At 38.6% G+C, this 17,047-nt stretch overlaps 1 protein-coding gene across 1 annotated transcript in view; it reads left to right on the top strand.

The window, feature by feature from the left end:
* NRG3 (neuregulin 3) overlaps positions 1-17,047 on the top strand; it is a 1,124,269-nt gene that overhangs the window by 506,082 nt on the left and 601,140 nt on the right.

Raw genomic sequence — 17,047 nt, forward strand, 5'->3', positions numbered from 1 at the left:
AAAAAAAAAAAAAAAAAGTAAATAAATAAATAAATTATACTATACATATTCTCTGTGATTCAGTTTTCTTATCTGTTAATGGGAAAAGCAATATTATTACTTCCCAGGATTATTTGAGGCTTATATAGGTAAAGTTGAGGTGCCTGGTGTTGAGTAAACACAGGGAATTTAGAGTAAGTGCAGTATAATATAGTAAGTTACAGGTGTTGTTAATTTACCTCCACAGCTTTGTTGACAGATCAGCGTACTTGAGTCAGGACTCCTTGGTAGGTACTCAGAGTCTCCCAGCATAGTGAGCCTTGTGCATAGAGTTCAATTTAGATCCACTAATGGGAATAAAAGAAAACAGGCACAGATACATTATTTAAAAACACAGTAATACCAGATCGTACACAAGAACACGTTTTAGAATCGAGGATCATTGTAATTATTCAGGTAGTAAACTTAAAAGATAAGCAGAAATAAGAGGCCACCTTTTGTTAGAGGAACGCTCCCTTTTGACAGTTTCTGAAGAAAAAAACATGGGAAAAACACTCCTTGCCACCTACTGTTTAGGCCATTCCTGCTGTCGACCCTTCAGATGCGTCCTCGAGAGTTCCCTTTGGAGCTGCCTCACTGGGCACCTGCTTCCTGCATGAGGGGTTCCCTATCTTGTGAGGGATGGAACAGTCTGGAAGCTTCCCCCATGCAGACAGAGAGAGGATTATGCAATATTTTGTGCCCCAGATAAAATTATATAGTTTAAGTGGATTATGGGTTGTTTCACCAAATTTATTTTAAAAATTAAGAACATATCCATAAATATTATTTTAGCCAGAGATGATCTATCAGTACAAATGTAGACAGTAACCGTGGTACCACAGGCCCTGCCGTGCAAGCTTCTTGGGTAAATATTTCAATAAAACCTTCTCAAAACAGGATGAAGATGGCTCAGCTGTTCTGTGGACTCTGCTGAGGCAGTGAGGGAATTTGTCATGTCCCTCTATGGTCTGCCCAGCTCTGGGGCTACTGAAAGTATTCTTGCTCCAGCCTGAGTTTCACAGCATCAGGCAGCACTTCTGGGTTCCTGAGCATGCTATTTCTTTCCAATTCACTTTGGTCTGAGCATCATTTAAATACCTAAACGATGGTTTAAGGGCCAAATCACAATTTTTATGCATAAACCAAAATGTCAGTGTTTGTGTACCAGACTAGGCAGGCTGACACCAGGTTCTACATGCTTTGCCTCCCCACTAAATTCTCTCCTTTATTGTCCCAGTGGTTCAGCAGTTCAAACTGCTTGAAAATAAGACACTTAAACTCTGGCTTTATGTACTCTACTTATTTTTAGAGATAGGTTCTTCTTCTATTGCTGAGAATGGAGTGCAGTGGTACAGTCATGACTCACTGCAGCCTCGACCTGTTGGGCTCAAGTGATCCTCTTCCTCAGCCTCCCAAGTCACTGGGATAACAAGTGCACACCACCATGCCTGGCTAATTTTTTAATGTTTTTGTACTGGTGGGATCTCAGTATGTGGCCCAGGCTGGTCACAAACTCCTGGCCTCAAGTGATCCTTCTGCCTTGGCTTCCCAAACTGCTGGGATTATAGGTGTGAGCCACTGTGCCTGGCTTAGCTCCCAAAACTGTTCAGGCATAATGGGAAATTTTAATAACTTTCTCTGTCAAATAAGCATAATCCAAGGATGTTCCATGATGAGTATGACATATACTTGACCTAATTACAATTTGGTGACACTCAAATTCATAGAAAAACAAAACTATCATATACTGTGTGGATTTTTCTTAATGTAACTTTCACCAGAATCTACAACCTCTGTGTTGTTATCCCCACTTTGCAGAAATTAGCTGAGAATTTCCTGAGTCACTAAGTACTAGCAGGCTTTGGATGATAATGAACAGGAGAGTTCCCTGACATATGACAGGGGTGTGGCTCGCCTGTTTGGTGGCCTCACAGCTGAAACCCCTGAAGGAAACAGGAGCATGCAGACACAGACAGGCAATGCAGAGGCTGGGGCAAGTGATCTGGCTCCACAGTACTGTCTAGAGGTGGGTGCCTATGCCTGCAGCCCTCCATGTTACAAAGCTCTTTCCGTTTTGCTGTCTACAGATGGCTTGAGTGTTAATCAGCTCAGTGGACCCTCTGCTTTATTGCAAGGGCAGGGGGCCAGTGTGACAGCTTTCTGTATCCCAAGCTTTTGCCCAGTGGCCCAGAAGAATTGGATCACATGCAGGCTGGAAGGATGAGTGCAGGGTTTTGTTGAGTGGTGGAGTTGGCTCTCAGCAAGATGGATGGGGAGCTGAAAGTGGGGATGGAGTGGGAAGGTGATCTTCCCCTGAAGTGGGGCTGCCCAGCGGCCAGACTCCTCCAACCACCCCCTGCTGAACTCCCCTTGGCATCCAGACATCCCTCCTCTTCTCTTTCTCTGCCATGTCGTTCTGCCATTGGTGGTCTGCTGGTCTGCTCTAGAGCTTGTGATTCAGGGTTTATATGGGGGCAGGATAGGGGAATGGAGAACCAAAAGGCAACTGTTTGGGCATGAAAACAGAAATGCCTATTCTCATTCAGGGACGTGGGTATCTAGGCTTAAAGGTGGGGCCTTTACCAGGGAACCACCCTCTTCAACTCAGTATTTTCCCGTTTCCTGTCCATATCAATAAGGTAGAAGAGAGGGCCCTAGAATCCATTCTTTTCACTGTACCCCAACTCTGTGTCAGTGCATGCTAACATCCAAGTACTCTTTTATTTAGTTGCCTTTGTACCTGCCTATTACTTGAGAAAACTAAAAAATTGACAGAACGGCCAAGCATTCCTTGTTTTATAGAAAAAAAAAAAAAAAAAAGGCCAAAGATCATGTTTCCAAAATTTATCTCAGAGTAAATTTCTAAAAGTATCGGTTTTTTTAAATGCTCACAGCGATTCTGGTGGTTTTGTGAATATCAGGAAAATATTTCTGCTAGAGGCAACTTAAAACAAAATCTACCTTACACACACACAGAGACACACATGTTCACACACATGTATACATACACAGTCTATTTACTAGGTATCTGGCATCATGCAGGACACTGAGGTTCAGTGGTAAATGAGACCAAAAGCTCCTTCCTGTCAATAACTTGCTGTATGAGCACTGGGAAGCCAACAGATTCTGATGTGAAAGGGACCACAAAGGGCAGAGACCCTGGCCATACTGGGCAGTGAAGCTCACACTTGGGATAATAGGGAAATGTATTCTAGGCTGATAAACTGAGGGAAAATATCTACCTCAAGTATATAAAATCCTTCATGCAAGTTCTATCAGATGAGAAATTAAGGATAAAATGAAAAGAATAAAAAAGATGAGAGCATTACACCTGGTTTGGGGAATATGTTTTTAGAAATATGCATGCCATATGTGAATGCTATAGAGTGGCACTTCTTGTTCTATTTTATGTACACTCAGAAGTAAATGGCAATTTAATACATTCTTTTATCATTCTGCCAATGTTTATTAAGCATTTTCAATGTTCTGAGTCCACTGTAAAGTGGTAAGAATATAGTGATGGATGTTCTCAGAAAAACTCATAAGAGAGGGGTTGAGATGGATATTTTCTAGTTCAATTTAATATGACAAGTTCCGTGATAGATATGAGCTATGCTCATTGTCTCAGTCTGTTTTGTGTTGCTGTAAAGGAATACATGAGGCTGGGTAATTTATAAAGAAAAAAAGATTCTTTTGGCTCAGGATTCTGATGGTTGGGAGGTTCAGGATTGGGCATCTGCATTTGGTGAAGGTCTCAGGTTCTCCTGGAGAAAGGTGAAGGGGAGCAGTGTGTGCAGAGATCACATAAGGAAAGAGGGAGGCAGTGGTAAGGTGCCAGGCTCTTTTCAACACACAGTTCTCTTGGGAACTAAAGAGTGAGAGCTCACTGTCCTCTGAGGGAAGGCATCAATCTATTAATGAGAGATCAGCTCTTCTGACTGAAATACCTCCCAATAGGCCCCTCCTCCCAACACTCCCACACTTGGGATCAAATTTCAACATGACATTATGTGCGGACAAACAAACCATATCCAAATCATAAAACTCACATGTGCATGGAAGATTCCAAAAATCAATGCTCATGAAGTCAGGGAGTGCTTCAGAGAGGAGGTAACACATTAATTTGCATTTGGAAAGATAAGAGCCTTTTTATTTCTCCTTTGGAAACCTACTCTTGCTGATCAACAAAGGCGTGGAGAGTTGAGCTGCTATTGGAGAAGTTTCTCTTTAAATCCAAGGGGGAGGGAAATTTCAAAATTACTTTAGATGCAATTAGAAGTAATCAGCTTCATATCATAAATTTTTGATGCAATTGGTCCCTTCCTTTCTGAATTATTTTTTCTCTCATGTCCAGATGGTTCTCATAAACATATCAGAAGATGATGACATTTTTAATTTCTTTCACTCAAGCTCTGAATTTGTCTGAATGGAAAGTATAGAGAATAGTATGATTCTTCAAGCCTAACAAGTATATCACACTGATTAAATTATGAAATCAAGATTTTTTAAATTCAAAATTAATGTATAACTTTTATCCACATATATGGGATATTTGCAAAGAAGATTTTATAGTTCCAGTCAAACATTAATTGTATTAACATTTTATTATTCATGTATTTACTTATTTTGAGAGTCTTGCTCTGTTGCCCAGGCCAGAGTGCAGTGGGGCATGGCTCACTGCAACCTCCATCTCCCTGGGTCAAGCAATTCTCCTGCCTCAGCCTCCTGAGTAGCTGAGATTACAGGTATGAACCACCACACTCAGCTAATTTTAGTATTTTTAGTAGAGACGGGGTTTCGCCATGTTGGCCAGGTTGGTCTCAAACTCCAGGCCTCAAGTGATCCACTCACCTTGGCCTCTCAAAATGCTGGGATTACAGGCGTGAGCCACCACACCTGGACTGTATTAACATTTTAGATGTAGGAAATGATTTTTCAGTTCTAAAATTTTCCTCAGGAATTAAACATATCCATTCAAGGCTGTGTTGATACCTGATCATTGTCGAATAATGAAAGTTTAGGGATACTTACCGGCACATTCAAATGGAAATGTTCTACATTTTCCTGGGTAGTATTTCTTTTCTCTAACTGAGCTGCTGCTAGGCTCCCGTAGGGTGAAAGTAAGATAACTGTAAAGGATGTACCTTGCTATGGGTCAGGCAGCAGGTTACCGTATTGGCACCTATAGCAACACATACATACAGCAGAGATCAGAGAAAGAAAGTCCGTTAAGAGTTCCTAACACAGGGTGGCTCTCTAGTTTCTCAAATACTACTTTCTGATTTAAACAAATCCAAAATACAGTTATAGCTAACGTCAGAGAAAGGAGTTATTAATTCAGCAGTAGAACATTAAACAAACAGACCCCAGGCTTAGGGGCAGTCGGGATGCTTGGAGATGCGGATGTGGAGAGGCAAAGGCAATGCCAAGAGGCCAGTATGCTCAGAGCCTGGCCTCCCTGGAGTCCTCTGACAGCGGGTGAATCCCAATGACCCTGTGCTCCTGAAGGGCAGAAATTCAATTAGGAACTCTCAGCTTTCAGCTTTGAGGCTCAGGCTAGTGTATCAGTGGGTAGCTCCACTGCTGGAGGAAACATACTCTACAGCAGTTATGAAATTGAGGCTAATAATAGGACAAGGGAGAGTGAAAAACATGAGGTTGGAAAGAATTGGCAGAAAAGATGAGCTGATAAAGCATCTACTTTAAATAAGGTCATGATTTTGCCACACTTTGGGGTGTTCTCCTGTGCTAATTTATAGTCACAATCAAAGTCACATGGAAGCCTTATTTTCTTTGACAAGGTTTTATTTTCAGTGCACTAGAAAGCTCTTTCTTTTCTGCCTGGGTTAACATATGTGAAAGAAATAGTGATTATTTTAATGATATTAAATAGTAGCTTTGATCTCTTCCCCCTACAAGCTAACCAAAACATTATCTGGATGTATGAAATGATTCGTGTGTGAACAAAACCTCTGTATCTATTATAATGTTTCTGTTCATCTACCTGACTCTCCCACTAGGCTTTGAGTTCATCTGTGCTTCCGGAACCTACCACCTACTCAGTGAAGATAAACTGAATCAGTGAAAAATACGCTAAATACCTACCACCCTCATTTTTTAGAGGACAAATTTGAGGTGTTAAAGAGGAGACAGAAATGTTAATATCAATCTTCTATTTCAAACCTACTAAGCTCAAGGCAGAAGCTTACACCCTTTCTACACTGCTTCATAATTGCCTACCTTGTGTTCGTGTTAAATATGCAAAGGAATGTTGTATCCACATTTGATACATGACAAGAAGGAGGCTCCCAGAGGGAAGGTCGCTTCCTCAAAGACACCCACCAGTAGGTAGGAGGACTGATCACCAGTCTCAGTTCTGCCTGACTATAAAGCTCTCGATCCTCCAATCTTGTCAAATTTGCTTTATTATAAGAATCTCCAAAGGCCATGGTTAAAAATATAGATTCTTAATATCTTCCTCTGAAGATTCTAATTTAGGTATCAACTGGGACCCAGTAATCATGCATTCATTATTGAGACCAATTTGGGAAACAGTGAATAATAGTAATGTTTGTCAAACTCTAGTGAGTGTATGAATCCTGTGGGGATCAACTGCAGATTAAGCTACAGTGGTAGGTCTGGGGTGGGGCCTGGGATTCTGTGTTTCTAACAAGGTTGCAGGTGATGCCTGTGCTGAGGGTCCACAGCCACACTTGGAGCAGTGAGCAACTAAGCCTTGCTGCTCACCTCACAATAGCACCCTTATTCCCACCCCAGGGGTCCTTTTGTAATTCTGCCACTACCGTACACCCTCCAGCTCCAACTGTGCAGCCCAGCAGTTATGCCAGAGCAAGCTTTCCTGCATACACTTGCAAGTATGTTTGTGAAGCTTATGGAAACCTCTGTTTATCTGTATTGGTTACCCTGCTAGTTCACATACCTACCAAATAAGAATCTCTGGGTACCTGCAACACAACTTCATCCCATGCCCATCTCATCCACGATGGTTTTATAAGCCAACTGTTTCCATAGGTTTCTGTTATAACAGGGGGATTTTATATATCACATTTGCTATTTGCAGGTTTAGGCTGGACAACTGGTATTTTCCCAAACAATAGAACTTTTAAGTTGGCGGAAAAATGTTCTCTGCCGCATTCACATAAATGAATGAAGAAGCACTTCTTAGAGGTTGCCAGTCATCACACCTCTTCAGGACTTAGGTTCATCTAGGATAACTCACCAGAGTCTTTAAAAAATTACTGATTTTTTTGTAACTAGGAAAGCTGTGATGTGTAAACATGACAAAACGCTAAGTGAATTTCACAATGGAACATGGACTTTTCAAAGGGACAATTCTGATTAGTGAAATCTGTTCTAAACCTCAGCTTTTCTGATTCCTAGCAGGGTGACCCTTGGTAATATCTTAGCTCCAGTGGACCATAATTTCTTCATTGTGAAATGGCGTGATTGAACATAATTCCTAGGTCTCCTCAAATTCTAAATTCAGATGAGGAAACAAGGTAATCCTTCGCAATTTCATCTGCTTCAGTATATGCGTTTATGGCATTTCTATCAAAGAAAAGTGGAGACATTTCAGAAAGAGCAAGTATTTCATGAGAAAACATAGCTGTTCTATGTTTTGAAGCACAAAATATAAAATGCCAAATTAAGAAGGGTGTGACTGTCAGGGGAAAGACAGCACAAAGAAAACCTGTTAGACCTTCATGCCAGTGCCTCACAGACGGGCGTGTCTGTGTACTCACCTGGGCAGCTTTTAAAAATTCACATTCTGTTTCAGTAGGTCTAGGGTAGGGCTCAAACTCTGTGTTTCTAACAAGACTCTGGGTGCCAGGGGGTGTTGCTGAATGTGGACCTGGCCTTGTCTAGTAAGGCTTTACACCGGAGCTCTTCCACCTTAGCTGCAGAGTTGAACTGCCCAGATTCAACATTCAGATAGCAGACCACATGCAGAACAAACAAATTTGGATCTCTGTAAGTGGGACTAAGGTATGTGTGTTTTAAAGCTGCCTAAGTGATTTCCATTGGCAGCCCAGGTTGAGAATCCCTGCTCTACCCTTCTGCCACGGGCCTCCACTGGGGCTTCACAAGTCCTTGAAACTTTGGGTTTCGGTTAGTTATGAACACATTTATCACAACGGTAGAACACAAAATAGGTATTTCACCCTCACTTTACCATAAAGGGAGCAGTAGAGTGAAACTGACTGTGGCAAGAGATCATGCTGTTTATCTGGTAGGGTCTTTTACACACTCACAGAATTTTCCAGAAGTGGTCCTTATGAAGGAGACTGACTTTTTATTGTGCTCCCCAAGTACCAGTGCTACCACTAACACCGCTTGTGGCATATTTCCCCATGGCTACATGGGTCTCCATAAGTGTCACCTTCAAGTTACCTATTACCGTGTTGGTCACCGTACCCAAGTTTAGTGAAGTTTCCCATGGCTGCATGTTGACAAGCTTTCTGATCATCTTTCCCTTTTCCTTCTCATCCTCGCTCTTTCCATTCTGCCTCTTCCTTCTATGCATATTCATTGAGTGCCTGCTCTCTGTCTAGCCTATGCTAGGTGCTTCATTGCAGTCTGTACATGGATGAAGTACTTATCTTCTACTACTTCTTTGGAATTGAATACTAAAAGTGAAATTACTTGGTTCAGGAACATGAATATGTTCATGACTCTTGACCCAAATCCATCTTGCCTGCATTCAGGAAGCTTCTATTTGCTGATTGAATCTGTGTAAGCTTGGCCCTCCTTATTATTTAATGCCTATGTCTTTGATTAATGTGTATTCTTTGTATTCTTTATTTAGCTATAAGAATTTAAATTTTATTTTAAATTTTTATTTTTACTTTAATAGTGAGTGTTTTAAAGGCAGTGAGAAACCAGTAAAGAGTATTAAACCATGGAATAACTTGCTCATTTTAGGCACGTGTCACATATTTTCATCTTCAGAAGCTACCAGTTCATTCTCTATATAGTCAGGGACAACAAGGATGCCTCGCAGCAAGTATTCTTTGATTTAACCAGAACCTCTTAGCTTTGCAAATATGAGACATACATGCATCATGATCCTGCAGGATGAGGGTAAGTAATCTGAGAGAAAGGGAGCGAGAGAGGTGTGTGTGCGCGCATGCGTGAGTTCGTCAGCCTGCCCTGCAAGGGCAGTAACATAATATTCAAGTTCTGGCAGGGTAGAGACCAAGACTCTAAACCGTGTCCTTATGAATTCAGAGTCAACAGGACTTATTTGAGAAGAGCAGTGACTTGATTGAGATCAATGGCAGGAAGGGACACCAAGAGCACAAAGGGAAGCTGACCAGGAGACTTAGAAAGAGTCAGATGGTGACCCGGGCTTAAATCTAAACCTAGAGAACAGTCACGCTGCTTCTGTATCATCACATGGTAAAAGTGAATCAGGCTTTCCTGGCTTCCCTGCTTTGGGATTTTGAGCGTGTGTAATATAATCCTTGGAGGCTGGGATTTCTGCAAGTAAAGCTTACAAATCAGGTTCTATTGGGATTTCTGGAAGATTACCACTTCTCTCACTGGTGCCACCTTGTGGCAAATGCTACAGTAACAACACTTGCTGTAGTGTAGCTGATAGATTCAGCCACGTATCTTTTACTAGGCGTTTGGGCTAGAAAGTGAAAACAAATCTAATATCTAGATAATCAGTGAAGGGGAAATCTTGAGCTTTCAGTCACTAAGGGTAGGTGGAGGTTTTAGAACTCTCTTAAATTATGTATACAGGATCGTTTCGTTTGTTTTTTCTTACTTGTTCAGGGAGATCTGCATAGTTGTAGGGGAGAGAATGTATTGGAGGAGTTTCTACCTAAATGTTAAACCTCCTTCACACTCCCCAACATCAACCTGGAAAAATTACAGAGGGAAAGCATTAAGACATGGAAAACATTCTGAGAAACTCCAGTGAAACACTTCTGTGGGAGTTGGGAACTGTTGTGAACTTGGAGTATGTGTGATTTGAAACCTAGAGCAGGAGGCAGCTTATGGGGCTCTGGAGCTCTGGCTCTAAGCCAGCAAAGACTGGTCCACTTTTACCATATGGCAATGCAGAAGCAGCTGGGTTGTTCTCCAGTTTGTACATTTAAGCCTGGATCCCTGTAACATAGGGAAAGAGCTAATGGAATCTTCCTTCCTTCCTTCCTTCCTTCCTTCCTTCCTTCCTTCCTTCCTCCCTCCCTCCCTCCCTCCCTCCCTCCCTTCCTTCCTTCCTTCCCTCTTTTTTCTTTTTTTGACAGAGTTTCACTCTGTTGCCCAGGCTGGAGCGGAGTGGCACGATCTCAGCTCACTGCAACCTCCGCCTCCTGAGTTAAAACGATTCTCCTGTCTCAGCCTCCCGAGTAGCTGGGATTACAGGTGCATGCCACCACACCCAGCTAATTTTTGTACGTTTAGTAGACACGGGGTTTCATCATATTGGTCAGGCTGGTCTCAAACTCCTGACCTCAGGTAATCCGCCTGCCTCGGCCTCCCAAAGTGCTAGGATTATAGGCATGAGCCATGGCACCTGGCCACTGATGGAATTTTCTCTTGCTCCCCCCCTTCTGTGGCCTGGTGTGCTATATTACTCACACCAGGGAGGCTCAGGCTATAAGGATAAGGCCACTAGAAGATCTGAGTAGTATTCCTGGATGGGGAGCAGAGGGGACATAGATGGGGGCTAATTAGGCTCAGGTAGACATTTCCATATCCTTCCTTCTCCAAATCCTGATAAGTGATGGACCGCAGCCGAAGGAGTGTTTCTTCCTCATGATGTTCCCCCTGGGAGATTGAACATGAATCTTGGACCTAAGGAATGGTTTGGTAGTGTGGAGAGGGATTAACTGTGACTTCCTGCCACCTGTGACTCTCACTTCAAGCTCATCCCATTTCTACTCTTAACACCCCCGGAGGACTGCAAGTCTAAGGAAGTCTAACCATGGCCCCTTTTACATTTTCATTGCCTGAAAAATTAGCCAACACTTGGGGGGAAATGAACTTCACAGGCCCAAATAATGACAGAAGAGCAGCACTATTTCAAAAAAACATGAATTAGAGAAAATCTTTAGACCAAGGAAAGGAGACAGAGGCAATGATCTAAAGAAGTGAGAACTGAAAGAGAGAACACTAGATAGATTTGAAAAAGATAATCCACAGAAAAATGGGTGCAGTAGTAACAATCTTTGCTTTACTGGACTATTATGAGGATTAAATGAATTGATATATGTGGTTCATAAGCTATAATGTGTTTAGACATTGAGTATAATAAATATTCACTGTTATGGAATTTTATATTATGATTCAAATATAGAATTTGGGGAAGAAGGACTCTGGTTTAATACATTGAGTGTGAAATTCTAATTGGACGTTAGTATCTTTGTATATATGTATATTACATTTGAAGCTCAACGTTAACTGGGCCAGAAGTATAAAACCAGAGATTTGGCATAAACTGTCTCTGACATTGTAGCAGGAGATTTCAAGTGGAATGGAAGCCTTAACAGTGATGTCTGTAGGACATAAAAAAAGGTTTCCTGAAGAAAGGTAGGAAGATTCAACAAAATGAACAATCCAAAACAAAAAAAAAAAGAAGAAGAAGAAGAAAAAGAAAAACAAAAAAGCCACAAATTCAACTACTTTTATAATATTTTCAAAAGCAATTTTATAATACTCAATATTACATTGTGTGAAATAGGAGAGCAAAAGTTTTGTTGCCATTCCTCAATCCTCCTCACCAAGGCTTAACCACAGTTTGTTGGATATTTACCCTCATTTCTTTTTTTATGTCTAAAAAAAGATGTGTTTTACTTAGTGTACATGTAGAGCTTTTTACTTATGGCTTCCAGGATCTAACTCATTTCTTAAAATGACTTTGTTATGTTCCACAGATAAAAATACACACTATTTCTAACCATTTCTCTATACACAAGCAGTTTAGAATTTTTTTTTTTTTCAATTACGTAGCACTGTGGTAAAACTTTTAAAAGTATGTATTACTTTTGATTTATTGGAACTTATTCACAAAAAAGGTAATTAAATTCCAGTTAACCAGTATTTATAGATTCTATAATCTGCCCAGAAATGTGCTAACTACTATATATACAGCGCCTTTGTGAAAAATAAAGGCAGTGAGTATTTTAAGAAGGAAGGAGTGATTAGCAATGTCAAACGCAGCAATCCAGTAGAAATACCCATGGATTTAGCAAGAAGTCAATTGAGAAACTAATAAGAACTGTTTGAATTGTACTATGTGGTAAGGTGGCAGATTTCAATTAGTTAAAGGGTCATTAAAGGTGGGAAAGTATGGAAATGAGTACAGATTAACACTAAAACAAATTATCTTCATGTATCTATTTGACTGGAAAAACATATTTTTGAGGGATTCTAGTAGAAGTGTACGTTGGTATAACAACTTTGTAAAACAGTTTGTTATTACCACCAGTCACATTGCACATGTACCTATACTGTAACTAATCACTAGCTCTCCCAGAGAAATTCTTAATATTAACGCTCCAGAAGACATGGACAAGAATTCCTAGAAGAAACATTTGTAGTAATCCCTGATGGAAACAGTAAGATTTTCATTAATAGTAGAACACCAGGCAGATTACATTCGTACAATGGAATGCCATCAGCAATGCTAATACCTACAGGTAACCACATGGATGAACCACAGCGGTATAATATTAAATGCAAAAAGCAAGATTTGTAAGAGGATGCAGTATGACTTCTGTTAGGCAAAGTTAAAAGGCAAGCAGTCAAAATAGGATATTGTAAAATTATAAATAGCAGCAAGGGAACAGTCATCAGAAAAGGCAGGATAATAGTTGGTGTTTTGGGGGAAGGAAGAAGATTCCATCAATTAAAGATGCATAGAGGGCTCCTGAATCCAGTACATTTCGTTTTCTAACAAGGTGGTTTTTGTATGTGATGGTGATGTTAATGATGATAATGATAATGATTAAAGATCTTCTTTGAGAATGGTATATGTTGTAATGGAAAATGACAACATTACAGAGATAACAATAACTAACATCTATTGATCCTTTTGTATTCTGGACACTATTCTAAATGCTTATTTAATCCTTATAAAAATCCTTTAAGATAAACATTGCTATTATATCCCGTTTTATAGTAGAAGAAGCTGAGATACAAAGAGGTTAAGTAACTTATCCAACAGACAGAGCAGGAAGGCAATCAGCCTCAGGAGCTTAGATTCTCAATGTGTACAAAATTACCTCTGAAAGGCTGAAAAGCTATTTTGTTTGTGCTTTGATTTTCTTTTCTTTTCTTTTCTTTTTTTTTTTTTTTGAGACAGAGTCTTGCTCTGTAGCCTAGGCTGGAGTGCAGTGGCGAGATCTCCACCTCGGCTCACTGCAAGCTCCGCCTCCCGGGTTCATGCCATTCTCCTGCCTCAGCCTCCTGAGTAGCTGGGACTACTACAGGCGCCCGCCACCGCGCCTGGCTAATTTGTGTGTGTGTGTGTTTTTTTTTGTGTGTGTGTGGTAGACACGGGGTTTCACCGTGGTCTCGATCTCCTGACCTCGTAATCCGCCCGCCTCGGCCTCCCAAAATGCTGGGATTACAAGCGTGAGCCACCACGCCCGGCCTGTGCTTTGATTTTTACATCTGGGTAACTTTGTAGTTAATATTTTACTCTAATTGTGAGATTTATATCTTAATAAACTTTTCTCCTATTTTATTTTATCACTTATGCCTCACGGGTTGGGAGACTTTATCACACTAAATGAGACACCTTTGAGAGTAGGATGCGATAAACAATAATCTTGGAAAACAAGCATAAGCTGGGACCGTCCTGGACAAACTGGAGCACATGGTCACCTTTCATAGCAAGAAGGTGATAACACAGCAAGGCCACTACTGATGAATTCTTTCCTTTCTTGTGTTAATGTGTTGCTTATCACATGAGTTAGTGTGTGTGTGTGTGTGTGTGTGTGTGTGTGCTTATGAACATTCTCTTTAGTTTAGTTTAAACCATATTTGCTCTTCTATGCCATTTCATATTGCTTTAATTAACTTTACTTTTAGGAGATTTTAATTCCTAGCAGTATAAATTCTTTTTCTTCACTGTTATAATTTATCCAAATATAATTTGATAATTTAAAATTTTTAAAAAACATTATTTTCCTGTTTTATAGTTGTTTTATTTATATTACCTGTGTAGAAATACAATTTTATTATGTTTATAAAGTGCACATTGAAAAGAAAAATTTGGAACCCATGAGATCATTACTATTAATAGCTTTGCCTTCCAGTCTTGGTCAGTAATATTCATCTTTATAATATTTCATTTTATCCTTCTCATATGTAGTATTTCTGTGCATTTATTCAAATGTTTTTATAATGCTCCCTTTAGTAGCTTATAGATTTTTATGGACTCATTCAAATCCCTTAATAATTATTTTATCACGAATCTTCTCGTTGCTTAACTAGTACGTGATAACCCTGATATTTGTGTTTTACAATGATAAAGGCACAAATTTTTGTATTTTTATCTTACATCTAGTTACCTTATGTACTAAACATTTCTGTTAGATAGATTTTGAATTGTCTGCCTTTTGCAGGCCTGTAATCCTGCAATGTAAGTATAGTGCATCTTTATTTCATAGACTTTTGTTAATTTTTTAAAAATCCAGTTCTCACATACTATTTTATTGATCCAGCAGTCAAAACCAATATTAAATATGATAAAGCTTATTAAAAGTACCTTTATTGTGTATAGGACTGTAAAGTGCTTATCTATGCATTTTATACATAATGCAGATGTATAAATATATATTTTATTAGGCATAGACATAAATTTCTACATAGTCCTTTTTATCAAAACCCATTCAGTGGAGTACTTTATTCTCATTAAGCTATTCATATAGTGTATTAAACTAATAGTTTTGCCCGTATAGAAATATTCTTGTATTCATAGGATGAATTTAATCCTACTGCTTAATTGCAACCTCTAATAATGTACTTAAGACTTTAATTTAATATTCATTAGTGAAATTGGCCTGACCTCATTCTTATTAAAGCTTTATTACGTTAGATATCACTTGGCTTTTATTTCACAGAATACCTTCAAAAAGGCCTTCATTTATTCCTTACATATTCTGGCAATTTGTCTAACAATGGTATTAAAGTTTGTTTATATTTTAAATGAATTTTCCAATAAATGAATCTACCATATTTGTTTTCAGTAGGGTAATTTTTTGACAACTTCCCAATTCTCATCTCTGTTAACATTTTTCTTTTCTATAATTCAGGACTGCATTATACATTTATGTAATTTTTTTCATAAAATCAAAATTTGTTTATATCTTCTCTCTCCTAAATGTGTAAGATTTTCTTTCCCAAAATGAGTGTATTTAGTAGGTTGTTACATATACTATCAGAAATTCCATGAATTCATGCCTAAATTTATTTACTTATTTAAACGATTTATGCTTTTCCTTTTACAAAAAAATACATCTTCTTTAGCATTGACTCATTTTTGTGTAATTTTTGGTTAAATTAGGTTACATGTTTTGTTTGCTTTTGCATTTTTAATAATAAAAGTACTTAACACCATGATTGTTTTGGGTGAGTTGTGTATAATTGTTTGTTTGGTGGTTTTATTTAATAGAATTGTTACTACGTTATTATTTATTTTCTCCTTCACTCAATTGTTATTTGGTAAAGAGTTTAAAAATATAAAAGAGGGTATTACTATTTAAAATTATGTGGTCTATAAGCATAGAGACTGCATTTATACATCTCTACAGCTAAATTTGCTGATTTTAGAACAAGGAAGAATTTTCACAATGGTTAAATAAATGATAATTTTTCTAAATGTTTTATTAAAAACTTAATGTACACAGATACAAAATTCAAACACTTTCTATTTAATTATCCTGGTTAAATATGTTTCTCATTCTTTTATGTCTTTTTATTTTTATCAAGTGGATGTGTTTATGATAATTTATCTTCTCCTATACTTAAATATTTTAAAAACAATTTTACTGCATCACTAAACATTAATCTGCTATTCCTTTCAAATAAAACCTTTTTGACAGATGATTTTGAATATAATTTTATCACTTTTTAAACTGTCATTATTAATTCACTTAATACCTTAATTCCATTATATTAATATTGACAGGCTTATTTAATTTTATTCACATTTGTGTCATCTGATTATTTTCTCCATTTGAAAAATGTCTTTAGGTTGTTTGGGTTTTTCTTTCTTTCTAAATGTAAAACTTAAAACTATAAAACTTCATTTCTAAATTTTTCAATTTTCAGCTTTTATTGTAAATTTGTAAATTTACAAATTTATTGTAAATTCAGCTTTTATTGTAAAATCCTGTACATGTACAGGATATTACATAGGTAAAAATGTGCCATGGTGGTTTGCTGCACAGATCATCCCATCATCCAGAATGCATTAGCTATTCTTCCTGATTCTCTTGCTCCTCCCAACCCCTACCCTCTGACAGGCCCAAGTGTGTGTTGTTCCCCTTATGTGTCCATGTGTTCTTGTTCAGTTCCCACTCATAAGTGAGAACATGCAGTATTTGGTGTCTGTTTCTGCATTCAGCTGCTAAGGGTAATGGCCTCAAGCTTCACCCATGTCCCTGCAGAGAACATGATCTCATTCCTTTTTATGGCTGTATAGTATTCCAAGGTGCATATGTGCTACATTTTCTTTATATAGTCTATCATTGATGGTCATTTAGGTTGATTCTATGTCTTTGTTATTGGGAGTAGTGATGCAATGAAGATACACATGCATGTGTCTTTATAGTAGAAAGATTTATATTCCTTTGGGTATATACCCAGTAATGAGATTGTTGGGTTGAACGGTATTTCTGCCTCTAGGTCTCTGAGGAATTGCCACACTGTCTTCCACAATGGTTGAACTAATTTACACTCCAACCAACAGTGTAAAAGGATTCCTTTTTCTCCACAACCTGGCCAGCATCTGTTGCTTTTTGCCTTCTTAACAAAACCATTCTAA

This window comes from Colobus angolensis, unplaced genomic scaffold, assembly GCF_000951035.1.
Source record: "Colobus angolensis palliatus isolate OR3802 unplaced genomic scaffold, Cang.pa_1.0 Scaffold12, whole genome shotgun sequence".
In the NCBI taxonomy this organism is placed as follows: Eukaryota; Metazoa; Chordata; class Mammalia; order Primates; family Cercopithecidae; genus Colobus; species Colobus angolensis.